Genomic DNA, 24,904 nt, shown 5'->3' with positions numbered 1-24,904 from the left:
GTATTACTAGTAGAGGAGCAGTAGTAGGAATACCAATATATATTTAGAGATTATAAATCTACTTGTGAAACTGTCTGGTCCAGTTATGGTACCTTTGAGGTGGATAGGAAAGGGTAGTGTAATGCAAAACTACAGTCGTGTGGAAGAGTGGCCTGGAATTTACCCAGAAGAAAAGGATCTGGAGATGCTGGTCAACAGCTGGCTGAGTATGAGCCAGCAATGTGCCCCCGTGGCCAAGGACAACATCCAAGCATCCTGGCTTGTATCAAAAATAGTGTGGCCAGCAGGGAAGTGGTTGTCTCCCTGAGCACCTGTGATGCTTCACCTCAAACACTGTTCAGTTCTGGGCCCCACACTACAAGAAACATTGAGGTGCTACAGTGAGTCCAGAGAAGGGCAAAAAAAAAAGACACGTTGAGGGGTTTTGAGAACAAATCTTATGAGGAGCAGCTGAGGGAGCTGGGGTTGTTCATTCTGGAGAAAAGGAGGCTGAGGGGAGACCTTATCACCCTCTACAACTACCATGCTGTGGAGAGGAGGGGGTTGGTGTCTTCTCCCAGGTAATGAGTCACAGAAATGGGTCACAGGGAATGTCCTCAGGTTGTGCCATGGGAGATTTAGATTAGATATTATGAAAAATTATTTCACTGAAAGGGTTGTCAAGCACTGACACAGGGTGCTCAGGGAAATGGTCACGTCATCATTGAGGGAAGCATTCAAAGACATGTGGATGTGGTTTGGGATACGGTTTAGTGGTAGACTTGGCTGTGCACTATGTTAATAGTTGGACTTGATGGTCTAAAAGTTTTTTCCAGTCAAAACAATTGTATGAATATATAAAACCTGAGCCTACTGCAGTGAAGTCTGGATTTCACCTCTGACATTTAAATGCCACTGTTGTTCATATACAGTTACTGCGATTTCAGAAAGTGCATTATGATATGAAAATAACCTTTTCACCAAGGTTTTTATCCCAATTGCAATATTCTCTGGTGATACCGCACATTTTTTCTTTTCTTGTTAATGTCAGAATGACCACTTAAAAGACCACAAAGTCCAGGTACTGTTTGCACAAGTTTCAACACGATCATAAAAATCAGATTCTGAACACTCATCAGAAAGCTCTGCTTTCATCCTTCTTTATTTTTTCACATTATTTACTCTTCCCAATAAGTTAGGCTGTATATTGTTCTTTCTTCAATAATTCTTCCCCTAAAATTTTCTCACATCTTCCTGTGCATCCTGTCAGAGGCTTCCTCACCTGTGAGGAGCTGAGCATGCTCAGCTGGAAAGCATGGTGAGGTGGGCAGGAGGGAAACATTGCAGCTACAGAAACATAAGACTTGCAAGCATCATAGGAAGAGGAGGGATCTGATACAGCTTGATACAGCTTGAGTGTAGTGGAACAAAGGGTGGGTTGTTTTTTTGTTCATTTGAATCTCTTTCCTTAAAGATGAAGAACTGCTTCATAGCTTTATATTTAGAACAAAATTCACAGAGGAAAGGAGTATTGTTCATATTATTTGTGCAAAGGAGGAATCAAGATGGAGAAATAATATATGAAATGCTTTTTGGTGATCTTAAGCATGTTACAGAAGTTTCCTTTATACTTCCTAATCCAAACTCAGAATTTAATTGAAACTTTTTTTTTTTTTTTTAATTTTTTCTTTTTGCCTTGCAGTCTTGTAAGATCCTTCTAAGCAGAGCTGATCCTAATGATTATTTTCCTGATCCTTCTCTCAAAAAATTCCTGTCTGTGACTTCCAAATGTCTTTCTATGCTTCTCACTACTGGTTCTCAAATTGACAGACTATCTGACAGAACAGCTGCTCTAAGTTTCATTAATGCTCTCTGAAGCTTCCCTCCATATGAAAATATGCTGCTTAGTACTCTAAGGAGACTTATTTCATTTATTTCTGAAAACAGAACAGTGGGCAACAAAGGAACTGGCAATTTGATGACTGGGGTGTTAAGCAGAGATCTGGCTGGAGGGGCTGAGAGAGGAAGAGATGTTTGCAGAAGAAGCTCTGAGTCATCTGCTGAATATTGGAAAGCATTTTCAAGACTGGAATATTATGGGCAATTAACTACTATTACATTTCTAGGGAAAGGTTGGGGATCATGGCAAATCTTCTAATAAATCTTAATAATTACCTGTCTTAAAAGTTTCAAATAATGCTTTGCATTAAAAGAAGCATATTAACCTGATGACTTTTTGGGTATCTGCTCAACTCTAATGTTTTTTTAACAAGACAGAGTGAACCAGAGGGAAGTTGCCCAGTGTGCAAAGCTAATGACTGACAGTGGGGAGTCAGCTGTTTTTTTAGACTTTTAAAAGTTGTCTGTAGACTAAAATGTTCATCTGCAATTCCTTCTTCAGGTAGAAGAGTGAAAGGTGCCTCTGAAGTATGATAATAAAAAACTGATAATAATATCTATTTTCAGATAAACTTGTGCAGATGTTGCCTAAAAATCTCAGTTTGAGTTCATTATCTAGTCACAGGCTCCCTCTATAGTCAATCTGCCTGAAAGCTGAGAAATTCATGGCATGCTTAATTATAGTAAACAGAATAGGTATCAGTGTCATGCAGGCAGAAGCCATGTGTTGCAACAACTATTGTTTATCTGAATTCAGAAATGGTCACCTGAAATGCGACCATGCTCAAAAAAAAAGTCACTCAGAGATGGCTCCTCTGACAGTATTATGAAACAGAAATTTTAAACTCTGTCAGAGGGCTGAGTGAAAGAGCAAGGATCCAGATACACTTGCTGCTTTATCTACATGGAAGTCCACATGCTGCTCTGCTAAACATGCTTATGTTTTTTTTATGTGGCTTGTGCCTCCCAGTGAGCTGTGGAGGGAGCTAAAGATAGTGACTTTTAGGTTTGGGATGACTTTTAGGTTTAGGATTAGAAGCCAGGTATCTTAAGGTAGAGTGATACGGTGTTGATCCCCTGAGGTCCTGCTGGAATCTGAAAGCCAAGGAGTTTAATTATCTGCTGAGCACATCCTGAGCTTCATCAGCTTTCACATCAGCAGAATTTAATTGACAATATTCTGTATGCAGTAAAGGAGCAGAATAATCACACTAGAAACTCTGTACACAGCCAAGCTTCCCAGATGTGATGAGTGGGAGTCAAATGACTCTAGATTTTTTTTATTATTTTTTTTATTTATTTTTTTGTCATTGGCTTTTGAATTCAGATACATACTACGTCAGATGAATCAGAAATCGAGTCTTGCTGGTGTCTTTCTGAATATCATTGCCACTTGATAAACAAGTCTGTGTCACTGAAAACTGTAGTCTCTGTTCCACTGAATTTGCTAATGTCCCCAAGAGAATATGGGCAAAAAGGCAAACCATAATATTTGTACTATTTCTCACCATTTACTTACCTTCATGTAGAATTTGCCTAAACATCAAAGAAGGAGGTGGGATTATTTATTCATTGATAGATAAGTAACAGGGCTATATTTATATAGGTATTATGTAGTTCATGCTCGTATTTTAGATGAGAGGGGAAAAATATAAAAAAAAAGAGAGCACCAGCAAAGCATGATAGTCAAATAGTAATCTCTGTAATCTGAGAATGGGACAGTACTGCCTGAATGTTTCAGCCTAATGGTCCTAATGCACAAAGAGCTGTGTTTAAGGCTACTTCATATGGGGTTCAAACAGCATACCCTGACAAAGTTCCACTGGCACAAAATACAGCAGCTGGTTGGTAGCTATAATCTGAACCCACAGGAAATTTTTGCACCAGCATCTCTCTGGACACAGAGATATCACAAAGCATTTGCTATAAGACCCCTTGCAACTGGCATGAACTGCTGCAGGAGGCTGTGCTCCAGCTGTGACCAGGATTTTTGGAGGCATCAAGTCTTACTGCAATCATCTAAGGTAAGAATACACTCAGTATAGGAGACAGCAATTTCAGAGGAAGTTTATTGAGAGACTGCAGAACATCTTCCAGTGAAAGATTAGGAGTAATCACTGAAATAAGTACTTACAGACCTGAATGTAAAATGACAATTTTCCTGTTTGCTTCTGCATTAATGAAAAGATATCTATAAACTAATCAAGGTACATTTCCTGCTGACTAGAGAGCAAGAAAAACACCCAGAAACTATTGCAAGTAGAGGATTTTTAATGAACATGAGGAGATCTGAAATGCTAGTGATGCAAATCATAGGGGCGAGGGGGGGAAGTGACAACTGGCTGCCACCAACTGAATGCCACCAGATGATTGTCAGACACTTCTACCCTGCCAGCTGTCCTCCAAGACAACTGTAAGCATACTGGCAGATGGTGATTGTTCTGCACCATTAACAGATCCTTGGTGAGGATGTGGTTCTGTTTATGGTGCTCTGATTTTTGCAAGGAAACATGTACACTTCCCTGTGTATATACAGGGGAGATCAGGTGTATGACTCACACAGTTTGTAACACACAAATTAACTGAGAGATAAAGGCAACTCAATCAAACCTGCTGATCAGTTGTCTTGGCAGAGTCAGCCACAGAGAAGTGTCCAGTGACCAGATAGTGGTGGTCTGCTGGCAACAGCCAGTTGTCCTAGACCCCATAGAAGAGAAACAAATGGCCAGGTTAATGACTTTGAAGAGTCTCTGAAGGCATTGGTTGAAGGTACTTCATGGAAATAAATGGCTATCATGAGCACCTTTAATAAATATAATTTTTTGTTTGGATTTTTGGTTGTGGGGTTTTTATCTCTCTTTGCTAGATATCTTTATTTTGAACTATTCATGTATAGAATCACAGAATTTTCAGGGTTGGAAGGGACCTTTTAAGATAATCTAGTTCCAACCTCCCTGTCATGGGCAGGGACATCTCCCACTAGATCAGGTTGCTCAGAGCCCTGTCCAGCCTGGCCTTAAAAACTTCCAGGGATGGGGCTTCCACCACTTCTCTGAGCAACCTGTTCCAGTATCTCACCACCCTCATGGTGAAGAATTTCTTCCTAATATCTAATCTAAATCTGCCCTCCTCTAGTGTGAAACTATTCCCCCATGTCCTATCACTACCTGACATCCTAAAGTGTAGGCAGCAGGTGCCCGGACGGTGCCCGCCCCGCCTGTGCCAGCTGGGGCTGGCCCAGATGCGCATGCCCGATTGAGGCAGGGTGTGGTTCGAGCAGGTCCCAGAGCCAGACGGATCGAACTTGGTTCTCTGATACTAATCCGAACCGGCACTAGCTCGACTGACTCTGTTCACGAACTGAGCTCGCGCCCGCAGCGAGATTCCTTTCACGCAACACTAAAGAGTCCTTCACCACCTCTCTTGTAGACCCTATGAGATACTGGAAGGCTACAACAAGGTCTTCTTGGACTCTTCTCCTCTCCAGACTGAATAACCCCAACTCTCCCAGTCTGTATTGACAGGAGAGGTGCTCCAGCCCTCTGATCATCCCCATGGCCCTTTTCTGGACATGCTGCAGCATGTCCATGTCTTTCTTGTAAAGGGAGCTCCAGAACTGGATACAGTACTCCAGGTGGGGTCTCAGGAGAGCAGAGTAGAGGGGGAGAATCACTTCCCTCACCTGCTGGCCACGCCTCTCTTGATGCAGCCAAGGATCTGGTTGACTTTGGGCTGCAAGTGTAAACTGATTTGCTCATGTTGAACTTCTCATCCACCAAGCTTTTTCCTCAGGGCTGCTCTCCATCCAGTCACTGCCCAGCCTGTATCAGTGCTTGGGATTGCCTCAACCCAGATGCAGGACCTTGCAATTGGTCTTGTTGAACTTCATGAGGTTGGCATGGGCCCACCTCTCCAGCCTATCAAGATCCCTCTGGATGGCATCCCTTCCCTCCAGTGTGTCTGCTGCACCACACAGCTTGGGGTCATCAGTGAACTTGCTGAGGGTGCACTCAGTGCCACTGTCCAAGCTGTCGACAAAGGTGTTAAACAGGACTGGCCCCAACACTGATCCTTGTGGGACTCCACTTGTCACAGGTCTCCATTTGGATGTGGACCCATTGACAGACACCTTTTGGGTGTGGCCATCAATCCAGTTCTTTATCCACTGAGTGATCCATCCATCAAACCCATATTTTACCAGCTTGGAGACCAGGATGTCATGTGGGACAGTGTTGAAGGCTTTGCTCAGGTCCAGGTAAATGATTCTGGTTGCTCTTCCTTTGTCTGTTGATGCTGTGACCTTTTCATAAAAGGCCACAAGATTTGTCGTGCATGATTTGCCCTTGGTGAAGCTGTGTTGGTTATACCCGATCACCTCTTCATTATTCTTCTGCTCCAGCAGTGCCCCCAGGAGGATCTTCTCCATGATCTTACCAGGCACAGAGGTGAGACTGACCAGCCTGTATTTCTTTGGATCTTTCTTCTTTCCCTTTTTGAAAATGGGGGTTATGTTTCCCCTTTTCCAGTCAGTGGGGACTTCATTGGACTGCCATGACTTTTGGAATATAACAAACAGTGGTTTAGCAACCACATCTGCCAGTTCCCTCATGTAATGGATTTCCAAAATAGCAAATTTCTTTTAGAGTGGGGACAGAAAAGCGATTAATTGGAGTCTTGCCTTCAGTTTCCATTTTGGTATGTTGTGGAGTCTCCTTGGGCCACTCCTCTGAACTGGACGAACTATCATCTGTCTGGTCATTAGCTTGCCTCTCTACATCCAGAGCCTCGTACCTGTTGTATAAATGTATCTGAGGAGGGGAGGGGGTTGTAGTAAGGGAAGGGGGATGCCTGCAATCCTGAGCAGGAGCCAGGTTCCATCCTTGCTCATATCCTTGTTTGTCCTTGTTAGCCTGGTGTCAGGAGGGAAGAGTCTTGTACTTGCCTCAGGGATGGTAGAGTATGACTCCATTAATCTGTCTCCTCCTCGGAGTCTCTGATACTTCTTGATCTCTCAACTGCATCTCTTAGCTCAGCCACCCTGCAGAGCAGGTCATCTGCTTGGTCACACTGTACACATCTGTTGTTAATGCAATCACCTAATACTGGAGATAGGCTGTGGCATTCCCTGCGGCTGGACACCTGGACAGCCTCATGCTTTCGTGTCAGCATTGTCTGGGTTGCTGCATCCTGTCTAGCAGAGGTTACCACTTTTGCCTGAGTGAATACCATCTCCAAGATTCCTCCTCTTTATCACTGTCATGGCTGTTCTCTTCACTGACTGATAATCAACTAAGCTAACTGCTAGTTCCTCACTGCCACACCTCAGCTCTTCACTCCCTTCCGTAGTGTGCAGCCCCTCAGTGCTCTGCCCGTGCCCACTGCCCCGTTTCACTCTCCCGCAGTTGTTCTGAACCCTCTCCTTGCTGTGCCTGATTGCCTGGGAGACCTGTGAGCTGCCAGGGTTTTGCTGTGGTTCTGGGTGGCTGCAGGGGGTACCCTGATCTTGGCCCACCCCTGTACAGCAGGATCTCACTCTGAGCCCTGGGGTTACCTCCACTGCTGCTGTCACTGCTTCTGTGGCCATGCCAAGCAAACAACACATTTGCTGTTTCTCTCATTCTGTCATTAAGGGGGTCTCCATTTCTGGAGAAGCTGCTGCAGTGTAAATGAACGTTGTGCTAATACAATGTCTGTTCTTTCGTTCAATATTTTTTTCCTATAAAACTTGAATGAATGTGAGTAAGAACGTGTACATGCTCAAGAAAAAAGAGAGGTGTAGCACAGTGGTTCCCAGGAGCATTCCATGTGCTCTGCCACTGAATTTGCCAGCTCTCACCCGTGGCCTGAGATGCACAACTGCTGTGGGAAAAAGATTTCTCAGCAGAGGTATAGAGCTCCTCTCTCATCTTGAAGAGCAGCAAGGATGACATGATGACATTGAGTCATATAGGTAAAGTCATTATGATTAATGTCTAATATCCTGTGCATTACATTAAAACAATTTTGTAGCTGTAGATTCAGAAATTGCTTTGGGGGTAATTTTGGTCTCCAGTTTATTAATAGATGAAGGCTGTGATTCTGTCTCATGCTCTTTTTTCTTTCTTCTAATAAAAGAGGGGTTAATAATTGACCCAGATTTTTTCTCTGATTATCTCCAGAAAAACAGCAGTGTCTTTGAGGGGTTGCTAATGGGACTTTATATACATATTTCCTTGGATCATATCCCTTCTTGCTGAATTTCAAAAGTATCCTTTCTATCCAGGTATTCTCGCCCATAATGGCCATTCTTCTCCCTTCCTTTTTCAAAAGCCCATTCCAGCAGCAGCAACAGGTCTAGGATGGAAACTGTGACAACTAAATCCAGAAATAATGAAAGTGAAGGGATGACACTTCTCAGCCAAGGTAAAACTGAAAATCATGGATTAAACCTCTAGGAGTGACTATTTACTATAGCATTAGTACTATGTGTCACTGTCTTTCCCTAACCTTCTAGTGTTTCTGAGGTGATAGCAAGCATTATTAAAATACAGGTTGTCAAAGAAATGTCCTGCTACAATCCAGTGGTTGTGGAAGAGCCATCAGTCCTGGGCAAAAGTAGGTGTAACACAGTATGGCAATCAGTCTGGATTGCCTGATATAATGAGAGGCTGATGTATTTCAAAGTGAATGACACCCTGAAATAGCTCATAACGTAAAGGTAGAGAGATTATGATTAAGCTGTTTCTCTGAATGAGGCTTGTTGTTTGGCTGGTCTGGATGCAATAAAAAAAGAAATAAAAAAAACCCTCCATCCCTCTAGAGCTTCCACTTCCCCTGTATTATAGTTCTGGGTACATTGTGTCCTTCCAACTAATTTTTTCATGTAGAGGAAATTGCAGAGCTGCTGCTTTCAATATCTCCCTTTCCAACCAACCTCTCTCTCTCACTTGTCACCATGTGCTGTCCCAGAGCACTGCCACTCTGACCCTTTGTCCTGACCACAATGTCAGCTGTGTTCCTGCTGACTACAAATCACTGCTCCAAACTGCCTCTAACTCCAGGGCACTGCCTGTCTCAGCTGTGCATACTTAGGGAGCTCTCCTCAGAATGAGATATACTGTTTAGTTTCCTTTCTTCAGGCCTGTCATGGTTTTAACCCCAGCAGGCAAATAAGACCCCACGAAGCTGCTCACTCACTCTCCCCTGCTGGGATGGAGAGAGAAGCAGAAGGATAAAAATGAGAAAAACCCCGGGGCTGAGATAAATACAACTTAATAGATTAAGCAAAAGCCATGCACACAAGCAAAGCAAAACAAGGAATTAATTAATTCACTGCTTCCCATCAGCAGACATGCTCAGCCATCTTCAGGAGAGCAGGACTTCATCAAACAGAATGGCTGCTTGGGAAGATAAACATCAACACTCTGGACATCCTCCCTAAACCCCTCAACACCACCACCTATTTCTTTCCCCAATTTTATATACCAATAAGGTATGGAATATCCCCTTGGTCACTTGGGGACAGCTTTTTTTCCTGTGCTTTTTGTGTTTTGCTTTGTGTCCCCTCCTGACTTCTTCTTCACCCCTAACCTACTTACTAATGGGGTGGGGTGAGGAGCAGAAAAGGCCTCGACTCTGTGTGAACACTGCTCAGGAACAGCTGAAACATCCATGCATTATCAACACTGTTTCCAGCACATATCCAAAATGCAGCTCCACAACAGCTTAGCAGCTGAAGAAAATTAACTCCTACCACAATGCCCTATGGTAAATATGAAGTGTGACACCTGGTACAGGTGTCCATAAAGGACAAAGAAGGAACCAGCACTGCAGCAGTGTGTTCCAGGGGCTGTGACTTCTGGCTGTCCTTAATTTCCTTAATTGACTGTTGTGAGTTGTATGCTGTTACCTTACAACTCTTGGTGCTCTATAGAATGCATCTATGAGCTATCCTAGCTGGCTGAGCTTTCTAATCACATATATCCTGTCTCCCTTTCCAGCAGTTAATCATCACAGTATGACAGTGGTATTTTGAAGTGGCACATTTGTTGATATTCATGGCTTACTTTCAGCAGGCAGCTGAAAGTCTTTCTTTTGTCTTCATCTTTGTCTGCTGACTAAAACCAGAGGCAGACTGTTGCAGGTATCTTAGGGCTATTATTAATGTGTTTTTAGACATCTCTTTTATTTATTCTTTAAAGTAGGAAGAAAAATAATTCCTGGCAGGAACACAGTGAGCGATTTAAAAATGAAAATTATGGATATGGAGACATTACATAGCTTTTTAAATATAAATAAGAAACTGGTGTCTTCATACAGGTACACTTGAGATATCAATCAGACTTTCTCCCTTACTGAAGTCAGTGCAATTGGAGAGACTGCAGAATCCATCAGAAAATGAGATGCTTTAGTGATTGTTAAGTTTGCTGCTGCCCTACAGGAATATTTTTATGCTAACTTATGATTCTGTTACCGACTTTCAATTAATGCGGCCCAGTTCTGCGATATTATTAAGTTTCACAAGACTGTGCAGAAAAAGAAATGTGGATTTAAACCAAAAGCTTTCCTAGCATAATTTTTTTCTTGTCAGTTAAAAACATAGCGATTTATAATTTACATTTAAATAAATTAGATTTGTGAAGTGCTTAGATTTGTGAAGTCTGGGCTTGGTAAGTACATGTGGGAAGTATTAAAGTTTATCAGCTGTATGAACTCCATTCAGAGACAATGAAACACTGATGTACAATAAATTCTGTAAATATTCCAGGCTAAAAAGATGCTAGCTTTTCATAAATAAATAATCCAAAAGGGCACTAATTTTAACATGTCACTTTAAAAAAAATTGCAAAAGCCTCACTTGCAGAGGACACCAGCTCCAGTGTGGCTAGGTGGGCACTGGGGACAGCGATCGAGGAGAAAAAGGCCAGCAAAGAGCTCTTTTCTAGGCTTTTCAATGCCAGAAAAGCAGTGAGCTTGTCTTGGGGAACTGGCAGCTTATGGGTGGGCTGCTGGAGCAGCGTGGGTGACGCCAACACCGCCCTCACTCCATAGAAGGCTTCCCCGGGGAGCGCGAGTGACCAGAAGCACAGAGGGCAGGCAAACACGGTGAGGCACATCAGCCAGGGTGAGGAGTAGCAGTTTGGTGGGGGGGGGGTGTGGGAGGGCATAGGAGGTCTGGCAGGGGCTAGGTTAGTGTGGCTATAGTTTACATGGCGGCTGATGTGTGAGGGAGCTGAAAGCTTCACAGCTCTGCCAGGGGACAATGGTTACCACCAGCAGAAGACCGTGGCATCCATGAGCTCTGCACCCACCAGCGGTGATGCAGCTTCCGTGGCAACGCACACTTGTAGTGAAATGAGGCAATCAGGTGTTGCTAATTATGAGGTGGGAGGCGTGAGCTTGTGTTAAGCCCACCTGTGCCCAATTAGGGCTGACCCCAGCTGTGCGTGAGCAGGATTGGGTGACCAATAAAAGGCCTTTAAAATCCTGCTCATGCGCAGCTGGAGTCAGCCCTAATTGGGCACAGGTGGGCTTAACACAAGCTCACACCTCCCACCTCGTAATTAACAACACCTGATTGCCTCATTTCACTACACACACTGCCACCCAGGTGTTGGGCTGCAGGGTGTGCCTGTTCTGGTGTTGCCCCAAATGCCTGTGGGATGTGGTCCTTCATGAGGTTGGCATGGGCCTACGTCTCAAGCCTGGCCTGCGTTTAGCATCCCTTCCCTCCAGCATGCCAAATGCACTTCACAGCTTGGTGTTGCCATCAAACTTGCTGAGGGTGCGCTCATTTCCACTGTCCATGCCACTGACAAAGTTTATAGGTTCAGCTTTGCCTGTCAAAATGAAAACCAGTATAGATTTTTTTCTTTATATTTTATACACACACGCACAAAAAAAGGACTCATCTTTTTCATTGTAGTGAAAACTCACAGGACATTCACGAAGTACTTCTTTTTAGAGGTTTTCTGTTTTAATTTAAAGAGAAAATAAAATAAATTCTGAAACAGCATAGGAACCAATATAGTCCCTAAAATCACCTGCTTCTTGCAGATGACTGCAGGCAAGTAACTAAGGTTCTGGGTTGCCTCTCATGCAGCGTGCTGCTTGCAGCCCCGCAGAGCCAGCAGGTCAGGCTGGCTGCCCATGTGCACAGCCAGGTACTTTCTGCATACAGCGCAGCTGGGTTTTTGGATGTGGCAGATTACTGGGAACTAAAATATTTTTTTCTAAAAGCCTAAACCTTCTTAGTTGCTTCATCTGAAATGTCATATAGTCCCTTATGCACAGAACCACATACTGGCCTGTCCCAGTGGAAGGTCAGGATCTAATAATGATTTCTGAGAAATGTTTTTGTGACTCTAAGAGCACCGTGTTTCTGTCTGCTTATTCCAATGAAAAAGAGCTTAGTAACATCTCATCTGTGCTCCTTTTTTTTTTTTTTTCTCTTATGCTGCTTACATAGGCTTTTGTTTCCTATGATGCAAACCTGGGTTCTTGTTGATTGGATTTGATGTTGAGGAAAAATTATTCACAGTGTGTCTTTGCTGCTATTTTATCTTATTCCCCAGTAGTTTACTTTGAAATAAACAGAGGTAAATAGTTGCTTTCTTCCTCTGCATTAGTAAGCTTACCTAGATATTAAATATATTTGTATATAATAATCTTTTAACAACATCTTCTATTCTTCTTCATGCCTATTTTGTTGGCCTATGACATCTCATCCTGACTTCAATAAATAGGATGAACCCAGCTGCTTAATATCCAAAGTAATGGAACAATTTTTTCCCCTGTCTAGCACACGCAAAAGGCAAACAAATGCTTTATATTGCAGGTAGTCTTTTTTAAATTGCCCTCCCAGGGAACCTTGTGAAGTGAGATTTCAAATAGAGACACAGGGAGAAGAAACCAGGACAGGACCTAGATAGACATCCAGCTTGCTGCTTTGCAAACTTCTCCCAATGTTTTTGTTGCTCCAGCAATCCCTAGCCCCTATGGCACAGGGAGAGGTGCAGTTGGGAAGGGCATATGTGACAAATGGAGCAAACTGGAAGGAATAATGGGGAGACTATGAAGAGGAAAGTCATTGTTTTGGTTAAGCCACTGTTACTTACAGGAAAGAAGGAATTAATCTATATGTCAGACAAGCTTGTGAAGTCTTTGAAAGATTTTTGGAGAAATTTATCATTGCAAAGCCAAGCTGTCATTAGCTTAAGTGGGAAAGGCAATTGTGGGATCGTGAAATTGAAAGAGAAAAAATGAAAGGATAATTTAAGAAGCTTGCCAGCTACTACCCAAATTTGTGTTTTAAAATAAGAAATTGAAAGGTCAAGCTAGCAGGAAATCAATGTAACAAATCAAAGAATACCTATGAAAAAGTTCCTCCTGACTGCTATTACTGCTGAGGCAGAGCCCAGCTCTAGAGGGAGTTGTGCTGAAGTGATGAGCTGCCCTGCAGTCAGGCTGGGCTGCTCCCTGCCTCAGCTGTATGTGACTGTGATGGTGACCTGTGAGCCTCTGCACTGCACAGCAATGAGTTCTGAAGGTAAAGTGACCTGCAGATTTCTTACAGGAACAGCTAGCAGTCAGCTCAAAATAGAGTTTCTTACGACCTATGAAACCAGCTGGGCATCTCATGCCCTAGGGCTCTTGTTTCCCGGTGCATTCTGATTACATTGTTAGTCTCAAGCTGTGATAGGCAAAATGGTTGACCCACTCCTTATTGCCTTCACCTTTCCTTGAACTTTGAGAAGATGATGTCTTACTCTTCTGTAATACATGTCTTGTTGGCTTTAAAAAAATTCTTTTTGTGATATACGACAAATTAATTTGATTTGTATTTTGGCCTGTTTGGGTTTTGTTTTATTACTTACTTAGGTTGATCAGTTCAGGACACTCCTGACTTCTCAACCCACACAGATACGATGTGATACTCATTAGATAGTCCTCAAATCATATTCTATTTTGATTGCTCTGGTTTTCAGATTTCATTTCTTTAAATTTTACTTTTTTTTTTTTTTTTTTTTAAGTGAATGTTTTCTAAATGTTTCTGTTGCCATGCACAGCTTTATGATAAACAAATTATTTGACTGAACTAACTCACAGTTTCTAACACTCTTTTTGTCATACTGGAGCTCTGTAATAAAATAGTGAAGTCAAACTCTGATATTCTTTCAGCCCTTATCTTTCTGCTGCTGGAACTGCCAGAAGAGTTTCTGTCACTTGATGAAGCCTGACATAACAATTTTATGTCACTCTCAGTTCTTGAGTGCATGCTTCATTCAGAGATTAGGTTTCTGTAAAATCAAGAGTGGTCCCATCACTTTCAGTCCCTTCATTTCCTTCAGTCAGGCACATATGTTGCTCTGCAGGCTTAACATGTAACAATTTGTGGTTCATCATGTGAACTTGTGACACTGCATATGTCGCATAATCATTGTAGCTTGATTAGGTTTTATTTTTGACTAAACCAAATCTACTTTGGTTCATGTTAACTGGAAATCCATATAGAGTTTCCAGTCTTCTAACAGCATTTCCACCTTCATCTTAGATGCCTAGTCAAACATTAATTCCTAGCTGATTTTTTTTGCTCGTCTTTTAGCTGACTCTGTTAAGATCTAAGCAAAAGAAAGGATTGTACATTCTACACAAAAGTCATAAAAGTCAAGTTATTTCTGTTGAGAAAACTTTAATGTAATTTAGCCAATATCTGTACAATTGATCTCCTGTCAGAAGCACCACACTCTGCATCTCCCAGGTAAGATTTTGGTGGGAGATAGCCAGGTCTTAGCAGAAATGTCTATCTTCTGGAAACTGCTACAGCATGTCATAAATAGTAGGGTGTTTTTTCATGGCAGTCTAATTCTAGGCTCTTTAAAAAAAAAAAAAAAAAATAAATTAATAGCTACTGGTGATGTCTAGATTCTAAGCTTGAACAGGCATTGAAATTTCAGGTATTATGTATTTCTGTACTGACCCTTCAAGTGCCAGGTACATGAGAATAAAGAACATCTTCCTTTGCCATCAGTTCCTGTGAAAGAATGGGCACATTCAGCCTTATTCACCCTAGAAACTGTTATACTTTTGGGAACATCATGATCCTTTATTTCTTCTCCAAACAGTACATTCTTCTTTCCATTTGTTCCGAATTCGTTTTCCTGATCTCAGATATTAACTTTATTGCAGAATATATTTCCAAGAAAAGTAGTCTTCCGTGTTCTCTGCTACTTGGATCCTTTGTGAAACCCTGGCTGATGCAGCAGTACAGTCCCAGAGTTTTCAACGTAGTGCATAATTTTTAACCTCTGCAGAAGCCTCATAGTCATATCTGGGACAACTCTCCACCACCTTTACTCTGCCGGCTGTCCACTGCAACCACCTTTCTGCTGGCCAACTCTGCCAGCCCGCTCTTTGATGGACACTTTTACCTCTCCAGCTGGGAGAACTGCACAGGAATTATAAGTGGGGCTCATTCAGCACTGTGAACAGAACCTCAGGGAGAAGGTGGCTCTGCTCATGGTGCTCTGATTTTTGAAAGGAAAGGGTCTATATACAGAAGAGTTCAAGTATATGAGTCACATGATTTGTAACACCAAATGTTAACAAATGCAACTCAATCAAAAGTGATAAACAAAAAATTAATGTTAAAATAAAGGCGTCCAAATTAAAACATACTACAGCCAGCTCATGTCAGGCTGCAGTTCTGAACATGACTTTTAAAAAATGTATTTTGATGGTTTTTAAAATCGCATTTGCTTATCATTACTTTTAGAAACTATTTCATGTTTGATTGAATTTCCTTTATCTAATGATGAAATAACTGAAAACAGTTTCAAAGCAAGGTGGACACCTCACCCATGAAGCACAATTCTGGGATTAATTGGCAAGCACATTTTACAAATTGTGTAACTTACATACTTAAACTCCCCTATATATACAGTGCTCCATTGCAAAAATCAGCCCACCATGAGCAGAGCCACTGGCTCCCTGAGGTTCTGTTGACAGTGCTGAGCAAACCTCAGTGCTGATCAGCACTCAGTTGTCCCAGTGGAGTCAGTGGTGTGGAAGTGTCCAGTGTACAGCTGGCAGTGTACAATTGTCCATGTGTGCTTACAGTCAGCTTACAGAGTGACAGAGTCTATCTCCACACAAGTGTTGTTGCTTTGCCATGTGACATATTGCAGCTAGAGCGCTTACTGACTCCAGCTTTTATTCATTTACATGGATAAATAAAAACTCCCTAAGACTATGAGCATGGTTTGATAGATGATGTGGCTGTTTCCTCTACTATCTCTGTACAAAAGTTCAGCTCATTCTGAAGGAGTGTCTCCCTGGCAAGGCCTGGTCATCATGATTCTGTCTGTCATCATGATTCAGTTATGGTCTGATTGAATCATCTCTACAGAAGGAAAAAAAGGTTTTTTTCCATGTCATATTTGAGGAACTACTTTGCAGACTTTAACTGTTTTCTACCAAAATTTTGTCTCAGTACTGTAATAAACTGCGTTAGAACTACCATTTTATAAATAAACCCAAAAGTTATTGCACAACACAACTGAACATACCCAGACTCAAGTTAAGTGTGATTACATTGTAGTGACCTGGCACTTGGAAATCGGTGATGAGGTTCAGAAAGGGTAATTTTGAGTCATTACCCACCTATTTGATTTTAATTCCCACCCTCTGTCAGAGTGACTAAGGAAGAAAATTGAATGTGTGCTGATCAGTAATCTAGACAATGTCTTACCTCCCAGTATCTTATTCATTAGGTGTGAACAAGCCAGAGAGTAATCTATCAATTAGCAGACCTTCTCTTGCTCCCTTCCACCCTGTAAATAAACTTAAAATACAAAGCAATAAAAAATTAAAATATTGCCACAGATTTTTTTTTAAACAAGGGGTGTTCCAGTTAAGGCTAAGCAGGTAAGAAAAAAAAATATGATTCAAGTGTTTTCAGTATCATACAGAGGAGAGAAACATGGCTTGCATTGCCAGGATTTTTTAATTTTATTTTATCTTTCTCAAAGGTGAAAAACCTCATGTACTTTTCTTTCTTCCTTCTCCGCCTATATACAAAAGTAGAACAAATTCCTCACAGATCTTGAGAGTCCAAAGCAGGTTTTGTTTTGTTTGCTTATTTTTTGACTGTGCTAGCTACCAGTTCTCAGTAACTCCTTTTTCATTCATTAGCCTTAGAAACATTTTAATTTGGGTATTTTGATTAACAAATACAAGAAAGTGAAAAACACTTCATTTGGTCTGTTTTGCATCTTAGTGTTACTAACCACAGGGTTTGGTGTCCTTGTATGTAGGGTGATATGGGATGGTTTAATACAATGTGAACTTTGCCATTTGCAGAACCTCTGTTTCGTTGGGGTACCAGAGATGCCGTACCTATGACCATCATTGTGTTCCCTTTCTATTGCTATGAACTCTGAGTAATAAGCCTACCTACTACTTTGTTTAGGTTCTGCCCTAAAAATAGGTTAATTTTCTTAGATATAAGTTAAAGAGAAGTCCTTCAATTCTCTTCCAAATCTGATCAGAATGTCCCTGTCTATGGGATGTCCCTTCCAAAATCCTCTCTTGGTATTTGATTTGGAGATTTTTTGTTTGTATTTGGCACTTCCTCTTCCTTCCAAATATGCTTTGAAGGGTTAATTCCTTGTCTCAGTCTTTCTAGAAGGAATGCTCAACATGAAAAACCTTTCTGGTTGGCTCAGCTCCTGAAGCTAGAGCCATTTTAGTATAGTTCTGTGTGCTGTTTTTTTCTTCAGCAAAGAAAAATTACTGTTATTTCTGATCAATGGCTGAAAATAAAGTGATATACGTTGCAATGTGTGCTCTGACATTTGTCCAGAGAAATCATTTGCTCTTGTCATCTCTACCTTGTACTTCCTGAAATTCTCTCCTGCCCTCCTGCCACTGGGGTTGTTAGTATATTTGCTGCATTTCAGGTGAATCGCTCCTTCCCTATCATTGCTAGACCTCTTCTCACAGATATAGATGTGGTCAGAAAGATAAACTGAAACATTTTTACATAGAAGCCAAGGCAATAGACAAAAAATGGAAAATCTGGGCTACTGGCATGAAGTGTGCAATTCTGTTTTATTGAGATAATATAGATCATCTGTCTTTCAAGCACAGGACATAAATTGTACATTTCGTTCAGGTCAAAAGTGGTGAATGTGGCATGTGCCCGTGGTCAACATGTGAGAGTGCTGAGGAACAAAGTAGGAAGCAGTAGACTGGACTGAGGATTGACTTATGAAGGCAGAACTCAGATCAGGAGTACAAAACCAGGTTTTGTTTGTAAACTAAAATTCTTTATAAGTTGTGAGAAGCTCAGCTAGAAGCACCTGAGGTGGAAAAAACCTAGGTGTATGCCTTCGTGACACATTGGATAAGCTGCACAGATGTGAAAAATGCCAGTGTAGTCCCAAAATTTGAGAAAAGAAGTATTTCTAATAGAAGAGGAGTTACTGATACAATAAACAGTTCTGCTGAGGCCTTATTTGTATATAGCTTTTGTTCAGCTATGAGAAAGGTTGCTAGAAATGTCAGGGGAACAGTAAGCCTATTTTTTAGGAGAAGCAAGGATGTTTTCAGTTAGCTAGCATAAGGAGGGCTGAGAGGGGTAAGATTGTGGTCCATAAATGAGATTAAATATCAGGTTTTAACTGAACTGAAGGAAAATATTACCACAGGAGCAAATGGCTATAAAAAGGTGAAACATCGATTAAGTCTGGAAAACAGGAGCATCATGGTTTAAACAGTCTGTTTGAGGCATAAAAAATATCCCACAAAAAAACCAGTTACTTCATACTGTAACTTGTTTAGCTGATGAAAATGTGCACATAAAGCAGTGCAAAGATGCTAAGGGATATCATTCCATGACTTGGGACTCCTTCAGTTCCCGTGCTCCTACACATGATGAAAGGCTTTTTACCTGACGTGGTGGGTTGACCCTGGCTGGATGCCAGATGCCCACAAAAGCCATTCTGCTGCCCCTCTTCAGCTGAACAAGGGAGAGAAAATTTAATGAAAGCCTTGTGTGTTGAGATAAGGACAGGGAAAATCACTCACCAATTACCATCATGGTAAATCAGACTCAACTTAGAGGAAAATTAACTTACTACCAAACAAATCAGAGTACAACAGTGAGAAATAAAACAAAATCATAAAACACCTTCCTCAGATCCCTCCCTTCTTTCAACTTTACTCCTGATTTTTCTACCTCCTGCCCCCAGCAGTACAGGGGAATGAGGAATGGAGGTTGTGGTCACTTCATCACATGCTGTCTCTGCCACTTTTTTCTTCTCAGGAGGACTACTCACACTCTTCCATGGCTCCAGTGGGGCATCCCTTCCATAGGAGACAGTCTTTCACAAACTTCTCCAACAAGAGTCCTTTCCATGGGCTGCAGTTCATCGTGAACTTTTCCAAAATGTGTTCACCACAGGATCACAAATCTTGTCAGAAGCCTTGCTCCACCATGGGCTCCTCTCTCCACAGGTCCACAGTCCTTCCAGGAGCCTGATCCGGGGCAGGCTTCCCACAAGGTCACAGCCTCCTTTGGGTGGATGCACTTGCTCCAGCATAGGATCCTCCACCATCCACAGGTGGATATCTACTCCACTGTGGACCTCCACAGGCTGCAAGGGAATCTCTTTGGTGCCTGGAGCATCTCTTCCCCCTCATTCTGTACTGACCTTGGTATCTGCAGAGTTGTTTCTCTCACATATTCTCACTCCTCTCTTCTGGATGCTGTTGTGCAGCTTTTTTTATCATGGTCTGTTACCCCAAAGGTGCTACGACCATTGCATATGGGCTCAGCTTTGGCCAGAGGTGCATGAGTCTTCTTGTCTGGCATTGGCTCTGTTGGACATCAGGGAGGCTTCTGGCAGCTTCTCACAGAAGCCACCCCCTGCCACAACCAGAACCTTGCCCTGCAAACCCAATTCACCTGATGATAATGGACTCTAGATCTAACTCATACTGCTGACAGCTACCAAATTACTGGAATATGTTATGTTGCTCTCAGCAGCCTGAACAAAACAGAGCGCTTAAAAGCTGACCACCCAGGTCTAGCTTGTGATTTACCCTGCAGTTCTAGGAAGCTCTTACAGATAATGGGATCTCTGCAACTGATAGAAAGCCCTGGCAGGTGAAACCTTGCTGCATCCTCAGAGGTCAGGGTGGAGTAGAGGCACAGCTGCTGCACAGCCTCTCCCTGTGCTCACAGAGCTATGAGCAGCCTTTGTCCTCACTGCTCATTTTGCTCACCTCCAGCCACCTCGTCCAGCTAGGAGAGATGTGCCATGCTGGGGTGAGCCCATTCAGCCTGCTTCTAGCTGTGTTAAATAAGGAGCTAAAAAGCATACATCTTGTCTTGGTCCTTCTTTTATTTGCTTGGTCTTCTATTAGTTGACTCCTAAATTCCAGATATCACTCGTCATTGCTACATATGCATACTCACCCTTCATTGCCTTACACTGCTTTCCAGGAATGAATTTCTGTGCAGAACCCATGTTCTAAATACTACAGTCATGGTTTGCTGCTATGGGTAAGGGTACATATTAACAATTCTTGCAGGCAGGAAAATTTTACTACAATTGGAGAGACTGACCTATGTAATCCTAGATCTCTTTTCCTTGAGATAACAGATTTCTCTAAAAAAAAAAAAAATAGCCTGTCTGTGGTCATAAGCAAAAGTAATTAAAACTCCTGAGACTGACTGAATAGCTGAGAAGAGCCAAGAAATAACACAGAGCATTTCTCATGAGTTATTTCAAAATCAAAATCCTGTTTATAGAATAGCCACTAAAATTTGTCTGGAGACTGTGAATGCCACCTCTTTCTTATGCCATCTTTACAGAGTGTTAATGTCAATTTAATTTTACTTTTTCCCTCTGATCAGATCTGTTAATGGAAGTTAAGATAAAGTGGCAAATATTTTTGGCAAATAGAGGTTCAGTCTTACAAACATATTGTTTGGTCTCACTGTTCAATATTTTTCACATTTGGTGCAGAAACTAAAAGGGACACTTGGAGCAATATACTCTGAGAATTTAAGGTTAAATTAAGAGTGCTTACTTTAGTTTCCACTTAATTCTAAGAAAAACTATGAATTTCAAGTTCCCACCGAAAAGTTGGTAAGATGGCAAATGATTATGGCTCAGTGAGAATGTACATGAAACCATTCATTACGAACATCCATTATTTTTAAAAAAATTGGATTCTTTTTCAATAGGAAACATTTTTAAAATCTCAGGCTTTCTTTATGCTATCTGAAATCTCCACAGGAGAAAATCTATGTCTGTTTTTGGGCCATGAGCTAGAAACCTAAAGAACCCTACAGCTGTGGCTTGACTTTTTCCCAAAATGGTTAGTTTAATTCTTTTACAACTTCAAAACAATTTTTTTTTCCTGCTCAACTGTCCTCACCTCTGGAAAAAAAAAAAAAAAAAGTTCTTAATTTGATATTGCAAATTTATTTCTGTGGATTCTCTTAGTGTTAGAATGAAGCTAAAATTTTCAGTGAAAGGTTTCAGTCACAACATGCTAATTTGCATAAATCATACTATGCCATAGGATCTACTGATGTGTTAATTTCTGCAAGACACTAAGAATATCTTGAAAACTAGAAATATTGTTTGGGAAAAAAAGATTGTCTTGTAGTTTTCTTTCTAAAAATATGACACAAATATTTTCTCAAAGGTACATATCATATTTTGCAATTTTAACAGTGCAGATATCTCTCTCCTCTTTGAAAGTGTCATAAATTGCATATTTTGTGATGCCTTAGCTTAAAGCGAGTCATAACTGTGAAAATTTCTTTCAGAAGCCTGAAGCCAGGCTGCTATTTCATCAGGGAATTATCTGAGGAACTTTCACTACCAGCGTGTTCAGTAAACAATGCAAGTCATGCCTCATTTATATATTCTCTCTCATCCTTGTTCCTCTATGAAAGTAATTGACTTACGTAAGTGGTTTTACGTATGATTGTTTTGATTTTTGGTTTTTTTCATTTTGGGGAAGATTTTTATGTGACTCATCTTGTCTCTGTCATTCTGAAGCTGCAAATAGGTAACTTATTCTTTCTTCCTATTTAGTATGTGTGGGATGGTGGGGGGTGTTGGTTTCATTATTCCTCATCCACCTTTGGATGTCTTGCCCAGCCAGACTTGGCAGCTCCATTTCTTTACAGTGAGTGAAATTCCCTTCCCAATGTTTAACTTCAGTATTCTCTGCTGGAACTTCATGGCTTTATTCTGCCTGTGGTGACTAATTGCAAAGGCAATAATATGTGGCAGTAATATAAGGTCTGCCTTTTCTGTAGACTGAGTGTTCCCAATTTTATTAACATTTAACCACATTTCATTCTATTTTCTTCTTTCTCTTCTATTTAGGTGCAAATACCCTTTTAAATATGAAGATGGACAGCACAGGGTTAAATAATTCTAGTTGCAAGAGCTATTTGAATCTCTAAAATTTCCACCCCAAAAGTATTTTCAGTGGAAAATATTTCAGAAGAAATGAAACTACTGAAAGCACGCGTGGAATAGAAACTTCTGGAAAACGTGTGGGTCAGAGGGTGAAAAGCTGGCCCTAAAATGTCTCATTTGGATTTATTGAAGTAAAAGGAGATTCTTCTTTATTCCTGGTTTGGCAAGATGTGCCCTAACTGTCTAAAACCTGTCCTGCGTGCCTACATTAGTAAAAACTGTAATTCAAGCTCTTTTGGCCACTTTCCCCTTTTTAAATTACGTCTACCCAGTCAGATTACATCACTTTCACTGTCTAAAAATTCTTGGTGAGCTCTAATGGCACAGGAATATCTAAAAGATACAGATACTTCTAGAGAGGAATGTCAAGCTGTAAATAGCTCTGCCTCTGCTTCACCACAGGCCAGACCAGCAATAACAAGCACGTCCTGCTGGGCTGGTGAGCCTTTCCCTCTTGGCTTCTTGACTTGGAGAAAATAGCAAATATATCTGAGCTGGCCCACATCATTAAGGAAAATTATTCACACAGCAGATATGGGGGGGAAACAACTTTGAAGGGCCAGAGAATGGGATGGGGTGGTGGGGAGGTTCCTCCCTGGTTGAGCTTTAGCTACAGTGGGGCATATGGCTGCCCCCTCACTGTTTTCCTCCCCTTGTTGGGAAATGTATCTGAGCACCTGTAAAAGTCTTTGTGTGATCTACCAAATTTCTTCATGAGCAAAACTCTGATGTCTGCCTAATAGGGTAGTTTCTCACAGATAGAATGTTCTCATTTTAAAAATTCAGGAGTATTGAGGTCTCTATGCAAAACAATGGTTACTAACAAATTAAAAAAAAAGATATGTAGATGTTAAAGACAAGTTTTTTTTCTCGAGTTTTCATCATCTTGCTGAAATTAATCAATATAAAAAAATGATGGATGTTATAATATAAAATCCAGTCTTATATAACCATATAGTTTAAAATACCCTTAGCTAACAAAGAGCCTGTTCTGATTTTGAGGTAAATTACTTAAAAATATTTTTATTAGGTTTTTCTTCACATAGAAAAAACCTTCCAATACTGTGCTTTAGGAATTTGTAATCTTTAGTAAATTTGTAATTTGTAATTTTAAGGTAAACCCAACCCAACCTTTGTTACACCCCAAGTGGGAGAAGTTCAGAGTAAAACAGGCAACAAACCTTTCTTTATCGTTGAGACCAGCTGGAGGGCTGGAGGGCACACTTAGTTTCTTCCAACTAAGGGAATAGGTACTGTTGCTGGGTCAGTAAAACTCTGAATGTTTGTTTTCTGTATTTAAACATGCAAGAATTTACTAGCTCAAAGTTAGCCTGCGTGTGGAATGAGTTTGAGTCTGGGGAGACTAGTTACTATTTGACTCATTTGCTTTGCATGAATGGATGGTGTGCTGAGTACTGTCTCTGATTCCATAGCTACACAATTGCCCTCAAAGAGTAGACTGGATTTAGCTGTAGTTGCAAAAATCCCCGCATGTTTCTGACAGGTGCAAGTGCTGCCTGTGCAAGAGAGAACATGTGGTTCCCTCTGCACTGTTAGAGCCAGGTCACAGGAACCTGCTCTTAGTTTTGTATGTGCCACCATAGCTGTGCCATTAGAGCAGAAATAAAATCAGTGAAGTTTGAGCTGTGTGGGAGATATTTTTTTCACACAGAAAGAAACAATAGATACTGACCTTCTGAGCATCTTGCTTTCTGAAGTGAAATTTGCTCAGCATGATAACTTGCTTAACTAAATGGCTTCCAAAAAACACATCTCATCTGATGTGAAGACACCAAGAGGTGTCAAATGTCAGGCTTGCTGCTGTCCTTATTGCACCATTTAAGTAGTCATTTAAGCAAATTACTCACTGAGCTTCACTGAAACTTTACTAGACTGCAGAACTCTTTAAAATTTCTAGTATCCAAAAGTCTTTTGCTTTTATTTTACCATAACATTAAATGCTGAATACTTAAAATTACTCTGATTTCTCTTTGCTATGCTTTAAGAGGACAATCTATTAAGCTTTCTCTTTAGTCACTGTTTACCACCCATCAGATCACTTTATCCATAATTTCTGCATTTTCTCAGTTGCCTAGATAGTTAAAAATGGCTGTAAGGAAACACAATAAGGAAATCACACTTACAACAAATTTTAAATGGCTTTTGAAGACACATGTAGTTAAAGCACTAAAAGCATGCCAGGTTCATAATGTTGTGATGTGGTTGGTTTAATACAAGGTAAGCATATCTGAGGCTTCTGGAAGTTTCTTTATCAATGCAGCTGCACATTTTTAGGAAATACAATTAGTCTTGCTTCTTATTATGTGTGCTTAGATGTAAATGGTAAGAATGCACTATTGTATCCCATTTCCTTATTTCAATCAAAACTAGCTATTCAAATACGTTGGGAAAAAGGGTTTCCCTGTGCCTTGGTTTTAATGAGGCAGAATCCAATGAAAATGGTTTGAAGGTCTCTGCTAATCTACCCATGATATGAAAGTAATAGAGCCTTTTGTAACATTTCTAAAGAAAAGAAA

The 24,904-nt window shown here is 41.0% G+C and overlaps 1 long non-coding RNA gene across 1 annotated transcript in view; it reads left to right on the top strand.

Moving 5' to 3' along the window:
- LOC139793722 (uncharacterized) overlaps positions 1 to 22,213 on the top strand; it is a 35,839-nt gene extending 13,626 nt beyond the window's left edge. Inside the window, exons 3-4 of the long non-coding RNA XR_011724746.1 lie at positions 21,165 to 21,246; positions 21,704 to 22,213. This is a non-coding gene — a long non-coding RNA (uncharacterized lncRNA). The remainder of the gene's footprint in view (positions 1 to 21,164; positions 21,247 to 21,703) is intronic.
- The last annotated feature ends 2,691 nt before the right edge of the window (positions 22,214 to 24,904 follow it).

This window comes from Heliangelus exortis, chromosome 2 (genome assembly GCF_036169615.1).
Source record: "Heliangelus exortis chromosome 2, bHelExo1.hap1, whole genome shotgun sequence".
Lineage (NCBI taxonomy): Eukaryota > Metazoa > Chordata > Aves > Apodiformes > Trochilidae > Heliangelus > Heliangelus exortis.
This window is presented reverse-complemented; position numbering and strand designations above follow the sequence as displayed.